General features: G+C 42.1%; 1 long non-coding RNA gene across 1 annotated transcript; it reads left to right on the plus strand.

The window, feature by feature from the left end:
• Window positions 1–4,080: 4,080 nt before the first annotated feature.
• Window positions 4,081–5,235, plus strand: LOC136768606 (uncharacterized). The gene is made up of 2 exons (XR_010822001.1): window positions 4,081–4,239; window positions 4,471–5,235. It is a non-coding gene; the product is annotated as an uncharacterized LOC136768606 (long non-coding RNA).
• The last annotated feature ends 6,073 nt before the right edge of the window (window positions 5,236–11,308 follow it).

The following is an 11,308-nucleotide window of genomic DNA, read 5'->3' on the forward strand; positions in this document are numbered from 1 at the left end:
GCTGTTTTTTAACACATTACTGAGTGTGATTACGGACAACACATGTTGTGTTAAAGTTAACACAGATTTTATGAACACTGTAATATGTTAGTTTTACTCAACATGTTGGCTTATTAAAGCTAAACAAAATATTAATTTAACAAAGGAAACTATGTGGTAGTTGTTTAATGTAAACAGAGAAACCTTCTTTATTCAGTACAAAACTAAATTACAATCACAGACAATTTATGTAAGACTGTAAGACATAGTACAGTAGAAAAAATGCAATAATTTGAATTAATTGTACTTTTTAACTTTTCTGAAAATGAGTAATGTCAAATAATATATATATACATATATATACAATTTTTTTATATACAGCATATTATGCATTAAACATCTGTGGAATAATCCACTTTATAAATGAAGTTAACATCTGTTAAGCATCTAAATCTGGATATTTTAGGTTTAAATAACACGAATGAATACATAAATAATACATAAATAAACACTGAGCGACCCGCCGCGTCACTGAGGACTGGCTTCACAATCCCCACAACATTACATTACCGGCATATTGCACTTTAATATTATTTTGTAATGGTGGGTATATAAGTATTACATACTACTACTATAAGGTGTCCTTAATAAAAACATTAAAAATACTAATAATAGTCGTCTTCATATCTAATGTACGGAAGAGCCCTGGGGCCATGTGAAAGAAAAATCTAAACAAGAATTCATGTTAAACCCAGACTTTAGAGATTTCAAGTTAAAATTTTGAGTTGAATTTCGGAGGGGTTTTGTTTCAATGCCCCCAGGGCTCTTCCGTACTAATACGATAATGAATTACTTCAGTTAATGTCAGGGGCGGGGCGTGACGGGCAATTAACAGTTGATTGATCACTTTTATTTATTTATGTATTATGACTTATTTTCACTTACTAATTGGTTAAACCCAGAGACACGGTCAGTCAGCAGCGCAACCTACTACTGAGCACACGGAGCAGGACACTCACAGCCCACATGACCCACAGCCAAACCAAGGCGCAGGGCTGGAGAGGGAAGTAGGCTGGGGAGGGAAGTAGGCTGGGGAGGGAAGTAGGCATAACTGTGGAGTAGTGGTTAGGGCTCTGGACTCATAACCAGTGCAATGCAATGCTGTTGTACCCTTGAGCAAGGGTTACATTGCTCCAGTAAAATACATTTGTACACATTTATACAGCTGGGTAACTTCACATGAATCCGAGCGGTCACTGAATTCATCTTAACAGCAGCGCGGCAGACAAGAGACTTGTTTATATCCTCTGAGGGGACGGGGGGTTTCTGGTTGCTGCTATCTGTACTTTAGATGAGGAAATTGGGTTTTATTGATTCTTAGTTGGCTCTTTTTTCCTACTATTTGGTGTCATTGTTGAGTAGGGTTTTTAGTAGTTTTAGTCCCTGGTTTTATTAAAGGCAATGTTATGGTAGGTTATATTTCAAATCCCAATTCCTTATTGTATTCGTGCTGGTACAGTCTTCATGCCCTGTCTTTGTTACTTTTTGCAAAACTTTCCTTTGTGTGGTGGTGCTGTGGGGTCCAGTCAGGGCTAACCAGGTCCTCTCTCATTAATGAAGGAGGTGGCATGGTCGTGAAGCGTGTCACCCCTAACCACCCCATAGGCGGTGACGTAAATTGTAAAATTAACTCAAACAGAACTCAAACTAAAGATTACAATAATGATACTCAACTCTCATAATAACTAACATATTACAGTGTTCATAAAATCTGTGTTAACTTTAACACAACATGTGTTGTCCGTAATCACACTCAGTAATGTGTTAAAAAACAGCACATCATGTGTTGTTTTTAACACATTTGTTCTAAGAGTGCACTGGGACTTAATGAGGATCTTCATTTTTGTCCTTTTATTTGAAAATGTATGTCTAACATGCTGGAATTAATTGCCAATTGTCTAATAATTGATTGAAAGAGTTACAAATTAATATTAATGATTGTACTATATACACTCACCTAAAGGATTATTAGGAACACCTGTTCAATTTCTCATTAATGCAATTATCTAACCAACCAATCACATGGCAGTTGCTTCAATGCATTTAGGGGTGTGGTCCTGGTCAAGACAATCTCCTGAACTCCAAACTGAATGTCTGAATGGGAAAGAAAGGTGATTTAAGCAATTTTGAGCGTGGCATGGTTGTTGGTGCCAGACGGGCCGGTCTGAGTATTTCACAATCTGCTCAGTTACTGGGATTTTCACGCACAACCATTTCTAGGGTTTACAAAGAATGGGGTGAAAAGGGAAAAACATCCAGTATGCGGCAGTCCTGTGGGCGAAAATGCCTTGTTGATGCTAGAGGTCAGAGGAGAATGGGCCGACTGATTCAAGCTGATAGAAGAGCAACTTTGACTGAAATAACCACTCGTTACAACCGAGGTATGCAGCAAAGCATTTGTGAAGCCACAACACGTACAACCTTGAGGCGGATGGGCTACAACAGCAGAAGACCCCACCGGGTACCACTCATCTCCACTACAAATAGGAAAAAGAGGCAACAATTTGCACAAGCTCACCAAAATTGGACAGTTGAAGACTAGAAAAATGTTGCCTGGTCTGATGAGTCTCGATTTCTGTTGAGACATTCAGATGGTAGACTCAGAATTTGGCGTAAACAGAATGAGAACATGGATCCATCATGCCTTGTTACCACTGTGCAGGCTGGTGGTGGTGGTGTAATGGTGTGGGGGATGTTTTCTTGGCACACTTTAGGCCCCTTAGTGCCAATTGGGCATCGTTTAAATGCCACGGCCTACCTGAGCATTGTTTCTGACCATGTCCATCCCTTTATGACCACCATGTACCCATCCTCTGATGGCTACTTCCAGCAGGATAATGCACCATGTCACAAAGGTCGAATCATTTCAAATTGGTTTCTTGAACATGACAATGAGTTCACTGTACTAAACTGGCCCCCACAGTCACCAGATCTCAACCCAATAGAGCATCTTTGGGATGTGGTGGAACGGGAGCTTCGTGCCCTGGATGTGCATCCCACAAATCTCCATCAACTGCAAGATGCTATCCTATCAATATGGGCCAACATTTCTAAAGAATGCTTTCAGCACCTTGTTGAATCAATGCCACGTAGAATTAAGGCAGTTCTGAAGGCGAAAGGGGGTCAAACACAGTATTAGTATGGTGTTCCTAATAATCCTTTAGGTGAGTGTATATAGTTTTTAAATGTAATTGCATGTAGAATTTGTCTTGCTTATAATGAAATGTTCACACTTTGTTGAAATAATTGTGAGTTTGCATGATTGTTAATTGAATATAGAATGATGGTGCTAATGATTCATTTATATCAGATGTATTGAAGAGATTCAGGAAGATAAGTCGAAACAAATAAGCATCATGATAAATTAAGTATTTTTTTGTGACATCGGTGAATGTGGCCTGTTTTTAGCCGGGAGCTGCTGTCCATCCTTCCTTGAATGGTTTTCCATTAGAGGACAATCTGTTTCATATATATACAGCTCTGGAAAAAATTAAGAGACCACTCCCAGTTCAGGACTCAGTGTTAAGTGGTCTCTTTTTTTTTTTTTTCCAGAGCTGTATATCCCACGTCTGTGTTAACTTTAAAATAAAATTATTCATAACATCACACCTGAACTTGACCCCCCTGCTATCTGTCCCACTCAAAGATTCGGGTACAGACTTTTACTGACGCAAATTTCAAGGCCTTGCAAGCTTATATATATATATATATGTAGTGAGGAATCAAAATGTTGAATCTTTATCTGACCAGGAACTGTATATTTGTATTCATACATTTTATTCATAATACATTTATTCTGGACATGCATGTACAAGAACTGTACACTTGTAAAAGCAGTAAAGCTATTTCATTTTGTTATTTCATTAACGTATTTATTTTCTCTTTGCTGTATCTGTAAATGCTTTGGCAACACTTGTGTAAACTTGTCATGTCAATAACGCTTGTTTTGAATTTGAGTGTGTCTGTATGTATGTGTGTGTGTGTGTGAGTGAGAGTGTGTGTGAGTGAGTGTTAGAGAGAGAGAGGGTCAGTATGTGTGATAGAGATTGTGTTGAGTTGTGAAATTCACACTGAGTCCTTACTGGCAGTGTGAGCTCAGAGGGGCAGTATATAAGCACACAGACCCTCAGTGCTGCACTCACACTCGACCGCTTCAGACCAGACCCACCGCCAGCGAACTCTCTCTGCGTTTCTGTCCAGGTCAAGTGTCTCCATTAGAGCATGTATTTAATCTCTGTTAGAACATGGATTTCTCTCTCTCTGTCTGTCATTCTGTCTCTCTCTCTCTGTATGGCTCTCTGAGTGTGTTAAAGTACACTTCACAGGCACAGTAACCCTCTCTCTCACCATCTCTCCTTCCCCCTGTCTGTCTCTTTCTCTCCATCCCTGTCCATCCCTCCCTGTCTCACTCTCTCTGTCTTGTCTCCCCAGGTGAAGATGTTGATGTCAGTGCTGTGTGTGTTGGCTGTGCTGGCGATCGGCCCCGTCCAGAGCCAGCCCTGCATCAACCGAGTACCTATAGGTCGATACAATACATTCATCAGGAGGCACGTACCATCAGGCTTCCCCAAGACCAACAACATACAGCGATGGAGAAGCTTCTTAATTTCCAGGGGACTCTGCGGCCGAGTCCCAACCCAGACCTTCATTGACTCGTCTCGGGCGAACGTCGACAACGTTTGCAGGGCAGGAGGCAGGAGATTCTCGCAGAACAACCAGGGGAACCTGTGTGTGAGCGCTAACATGTTCACAGTGTACAGCGTGCAGAGCAGCAACATACGCAGGAGGTGTAGTGTCACTAGAGTCAGTCGTACCCAGAGCTTCATCACGCTGGCCTGCGACAACATCGACAACCTCTGCCGGCCCGACCACTTCCAGACCACCAACAACCGGCCCAATGCAGCGAACGGACGCTGCCAGTGATTCTAACATCACACGTGTATTATTGTGATTTAGTTTTCTGTTTCCCCACAATAACCAGCAATAATGATCGATGATTTCCTGTGAGATCTTATGCTTTTAAAACTGTATCTGTGATTTTAACTATATCTGCCTTTACACTGTCTCTCTGCTGTGTGACGCGCTGGGTGTGTCAGTCTCCTGAGAGCTGCGTCTCTCACTCTGACACCCCCCCGCTGTCTCTGTCCTGCATCGCAGAAAGTATAAAATATATAAAATAAAGTATTTTGCAGAGCAGCTGGAGTTGTGGAGAGAGTTGTGTAACAGAGGACTGGGCTGTATAGCACACAGGGCCTGGGGGGGCACTAGAGGGCCGATTTAGTTTCAATCCAGTGGCAGTTGTTGGCCACTGCTCCCGTGAGTTCCTGTTCTTGTCGTTTGTCGTATTGATCAAATGTTCAATACCTCTCTCAGTCTCTCTCTCCCTCGCTACCTCTATTTTTCTGTATGTAATGATGAATTTAAAACTAACAAGATACTTTGTCTGCATGCGACACTACTTTTGGCATGATATAATATTGGATATATAATTTTTATGGCAGTATGCAGGTTACAGTTTTTCAAGTCAATGTGAATGAAACTGTGGTCCACATGACCAACACCATAACCGAAATGAGCAGAAAAGGATACATTTCTGCAAAACAGCTAAACACAACTCTCTACACAAGACACAAACATCAATTAGGTAAGTCTTGTCAAACAAAATTAGAACATGTGTTCAGGGTCCGTAACTCACACTCCCACAAGTGTGAATCTCTACTGCACATGTGCAAATCCTCATTGCTCAATTGTTCAATCAGCCATCAGCCCATAATCACAACCCCATGGTGGCCAAGGAAGAGTCAAACACTGAACAGGAGGCGGCCATAGATACAGTGTCTTCAAACAACTCAGTATGTTTGAGGGAGATCCAGACTACAAATATACAAGAACATCAAATATCTCACAATGTACAGAGTGTCAGTCTGGCAGCTGCTGACCAGGTCTTGAATCGACACCAGTTAAGGATGAAACGGCTGTACAGGTACCTGTGACAGGAGCAGTGGCAGAGTGAAGGAGATCGGGTTCCAGTCTGTGCAGGTCAGGGCTCGTCACAGTAATGCATTTCCATACACTGTTTAGATGCAGACAGTTACAATGGCTACCCATGTTCATGTTGTGTTTCTCTTGAGGCACACGTGTTGCCACATGAATTCATACACGTGGATGAAGCGATTACATGTTTTGCTGTTGAGTGAAATTCTTTCTGCTTTGGTCTTCATGATCTTCATGAGTCACTCAGAGAACATGAGTGCAGCTCATGTTGGGGTGAAATGTTTACGGACCATTAACGCTTATTTTACAAGCAAGCAGAGGACGACAAAGAGAGCAGTACAGGGCTGACCATGTCATATTGATGCTCATGGTTGGTGTGTATTGTGCCATTGTGAAGTGGCTGATGGAAATAATTTCTCATTAGATGACAAATTATACTGTTTTGATGGACTGATTTGATTTTGTGACGTGTATTTGCTGTTTTGAGAGTCTGCGTGCATTTTGTAAAGGATTTGTGTCATTTTGGCCAAACGTGTTTCAGTTTGGAGCCGGTGCTCATTGTTTTGAAATGTTTGGAGAAATGTGCTCAAGCAATAGACAAAGAGTAAGATTATGAGATCGCTGCCCCCTTGGAATTGAATGAAATTGCAATGGAAAATGTAGTCTTGGAATACCATAACTTTCATCAGTACTGGACTTTACATAATGCTACCTCCCTCTGTCTTCCTATTTCTCACCCTCTCTCCATCTCCCTCTCAAATTCAAATGGTGGTTTCTCATCACAACCACTTGAAGCTTTGCCGAAGCAAGTACATACATACACCGATCAGCCATAACATTATGACCACCTGCATAATATTGTGTAGCTGCCCGTACTCTTTAGCTGCCAAAACAGCCCTGACCCGTCGAGGCATGGACTCCACTAGACCTCTGAAGGTGTGCTGTGGTATCTGGCACCAAGACATTAACAGCAGATGTCCTATGAGTTGCAAGGTGGGGCCTCCATGGATCGGACTTGTTTGTTCAGCACATCCCACAGATGCTCGATTGGATTGAGATCTGGGGAATTTGGAGGCCAAGTCAACACCTTGAACTCGTGATTCATCAGACCAGGCCACCTTCTTCCATTGCTCCAAGGTCCAGTTCTGATGCTCGCGTGCCCATTGTAGGCGCTTTCAGCGGTTCACCGCTTTGACCACTTCTGATAGGTACTGACCACTGCAGACCGGGAACACCCCACAAGAGCTGCAGTTTTGGAGATGCCCTGACCCAGTCGTCTAGCCATCACAATGTGGCCCTTGTCAGAGTCGCTCAGATCCTTACTCTTGCCCATTTTTCCTGCTTCTAACACATCAACTTTGAGGACAAAATCTTCACTTGCTGCCTAATATATCCCACCCACTGACAGGTGCCATGATAACGAGAATATTAGTGTCATTCACTTCACCTGTCAGTGGTCATAATGATATGGCTGATCGGTGTATATCAACAGTAACAATAGTATATTCTTAAAATATGTCACCGCCTAGTGGGTAATTAGGGGGCGTCTACGCAAGACCACGCCACCTCCTTTGATTAACGAGGGAGGAGCTCGTGTTACCCGCGCTTTCTCCCCGAGCAGGCTCGACAGAATCCCAAGACAAATTCCACACAAACTGGTAACAATAACAATATTGTAACGACACTCGTTAATGAGAAATAAGTTAGAAACAATAAAGAAAATTGTCTGTACCAATAATAAAGTTACGAATAACCGGTTTATTTAAACACAGTTCACCTATTCCGGCCAGTGAACACAGCCCAAGAAATAAAAGGAAAACATGGCTTTCTACTGGAGTCCGTATAAAGGGCTCCCGCTGCAGTTGTAAAAGTCCGCCGAGCAGCCAAACCCCGACGACTAAATAGACTGCCGGTCCGACCCATCTGACCCGGCAGGTCCAATCAACATTCACTGCCACGTTAACGCTCACTGACGAACACGCTGAGTGTGTGTGTGTGTCCTTCTCATGATCTGTCTTTCAAAATGTCACACTTCTTTTGAGAGTTCCTCTCTCAACCAAAACATCTGAAAAGAAGTAGTCAGTGTAATAGCAAAGCAGGCATCTTCACACAGTGTGAAAAACCTTCCCCCAAATAAGGTAGTGAACCAACTGTAGCGACAAGAACAGGAACACACGGGAGCAGTGACCGACTGTCGCTGGATTGAAATGTCTTAACAGTCAGGATGGCAAGTCCACATACAATAGTCCGTAATACAATTGTTTTCAGGCGGCGCTGGCAGCTGTCTTCGACACACAGACCACCCATGAGCCCCTGCGCTGCACTGCTGCTGGGCTGCAGCCCTCACTGCTTGTTCACATCAGCAAAGGCGATACAGTATTAAATGCTGGACAACTGGCACCATCCGTGACGTGTACATGTGCGTGTGTGTGCGTGCGTGATAAGACAAATCTTGAATTTATCAAAAGCTGTCTTACAAAATGTCATGCGTGTATATACAGATTAACAAATTAAAGGATAAACCTGAATAAATGAATGGAGGAACATAACAAACAGGTGTACTGCATGATACAATTAAGCAATTTACATCCTATCATGCTCTGTGGCAGGTATACAAATGCTGAGCATACCCAGTTGACCTCGATTTTGGATCAAAATGGCAAGACGAAAGGATCTAAGTGACTTTGAAAGAGGGGTCATTATTGGGGAACGAATGGCAGGAGCTTCAGTCACAAAGACGCTCAACTGGCTCGTGTTCTGGACAAGTGGGCGAGTGCATGTGAGGCAACACCAAGAGAACAGTACAGGCCTGACTGCTGGACCCCTACAGTGAGGGGGTCCGGAGGATCTGTTATGCTGTGGGGGGCATTTTCCTGGCATGGTTTGGGTCCACTTGTCCCCTCAGAGGGAAGGGTCGTTGCAAATCATTGCAGAGTTATTCTGAGTGATCACCTTTATCCTATGGTGACACATTTCTATCCTGATGGGAGTGGACTCTTCCAGGATGACAATGCCCATCCACAGGGCACGAGGGCTCACTGAATGGTGTGATGAGTATGAAAATGATGTGACTCATATGCTATGGCCTTCGCAATCAACAGATCTCAACCCAATTGAACACCTATGAACGTGTTAGACAGCGCTCTCCACCACCATCATCAAAACACCAAATGAGGGAATATCTTTTGGGAGAATGGTGTTCATCCCTCCAGTAGAGTCCAGACACTTGTACAATCTGTGCCAAGAGCATTGAAGCTGTTCTGGTGGCTTGTGGAGACCAACACCTCACTGAGACACTTTATGTTGGGTTTTCCGTTACTTTGTCAATTGAAATTCTGCTGGGATTATCTATATGTTGACATGTCCTTGTGGGACAGACTAAAACAGCACTTTAGATTCGGATTGCTGAACACAATGCAGCAATTAGAAATCAAAATGCAGAGTACTCTATAGCAGAAGGCTGGGCATGGATCTTCACCACACTCATTTTGTGGGTCTGGAGAAGATTAGACCTGAAAGAGGAGGGAATCTCGTAAATTTCCTACTGAGGAGAGAGGCATATAGGATATTGGCATTAAAGACATGAGAACCACTCTTAGAAGTAATGTGTTCAAATTCTACACAAAAACTGTTATTTTCTACACAATATGTGCAGGGTACAGTCTTTCTGCTAACACAATCGAAGTGTGTTATTTATTTCTAACCATAATACTCTGTAAAATGTATCTCAACCAACCACTTCCACATGCCCTTCGCTGGAGGACAGCGCTGAGCGTTTGAACTTTCTACAAAACTTGTTCTGTGGCCTCAAAATTATGAGAGTTGAGTATCATTATTGTAATCCTTAGTTTGAGTTCTGTTTGGGTTAATTTTACAATTTACGCCACCACCTATGGGGTGGTTAGGGGTGACACGCTTCACGACCATGCCACCTCCTTCATTAATGAGAGAGGACCTGGTTAGCCCTGACTGGACCCCACAGCACCACCACACAAATGAAAGTAACAAAGACAGGGCATGAAGACTGTACCAGCACGAATACAATAAGGAATTGGGATTTGAAATATAACCTACCATAACATTGCCTTTAATAAAACCAGGCACTAAAACTACTAAAAACCCTACTCAACAATGACACCAAATAGTAGGAAAAAAGAGCCAACTAAGAATCAATAAAACCCAATTTCCTCATCTAAAGTACAGATAGCAGCAACCAGAAACCCCCCGTCCCCTCAGGGGATATAAACAAGTCTCTTGTCTGCCGCGCTGCTGTTAAGACGAATTCAGTGACCGCTCGGATTCATGTGAAGTTACCCAGCTGTATAAATGTGTACAAATGTATTTTACTGGAGCAATGTAACCCTTGCTCAAGGGTACAACAGCATTGCATTGCACTGGTTATGAGTCCAGAGCCCTAACCACTACTCCACAGTTATGCCTACTTCCCTCTCCAGCCCTGCGCCTTGGTTTGGCTGTGGGTCATGTGGGCTGTGAGTGTCCTGCTCCGTGTGCTCAGTAGTAGGTTGCGCTGCTGACTGACCGTGTCTCTGGGTTTAACCAATTAGTAAGTGAAAATAAGTCATAATACATAAATAAATAAAAGTGATCAATCAACTGTTAATTGCCCGTCACGCCCCGCCCCTGACATTAACTGAAGTAATTCATTATCGTATTAGTACGGAAGAGCCCTGGGGGCATTGAAACAAAACCCCTCCGAAATTCAACTCAAAATTTTAACTTGAAATCTCTAAAGTCTGGGTTTAACATGAATTCTTGTTTAGATTTTTCTTTCACATGGCCCCAGGGCTCTTCCGTACATTAGATATGAAGACGACTATTATTAGTATTTTTTAATGTTTTTATTAAGGACACCTTATAGTAGTAGTATATAATAGTTATATACCCACCATTACAAAATAATATTAAAGTGCAATATGCCGGTAATGTAATGTTGTGGGGATTGTGAAGCCAGTCCTCAGTGACGCGGCGGGTCGCTCAGTGTTTATTTATGTATTATTTATGTATTCATTCGTGTTATTTAAACCTAAAATATCCAGATTTAGATGCTTAACAGATGTTAACTTCATTTATAAAGTGGATTATTCCACAGATGTTTAATGCATAATATGCTGTATATAAAAAAATTGTATATATATGTATATATATATTATTTGACATTACTCATTTTCAGAAAAGTTAAAAAGTACAATTAATTCAAATTATTGCATTTTTTCTACTGTACTATGTCTTACAGTCTTACATACATTGTCTGTGA

This window comes from Amia ocellicauda, chromosome 14 (assembly GCF_036373705.1).
Source record: "Amia ocellicauda isolate fAmiCal2 chromosome 14, fAmiCal2.hap1, whole genome shotgun sequence".
NCBI lineage: Eukaryota > Metazoa > Chordata > Actinopteri > Amiiformes > Amiidae > Amia > Amia ocellicauda.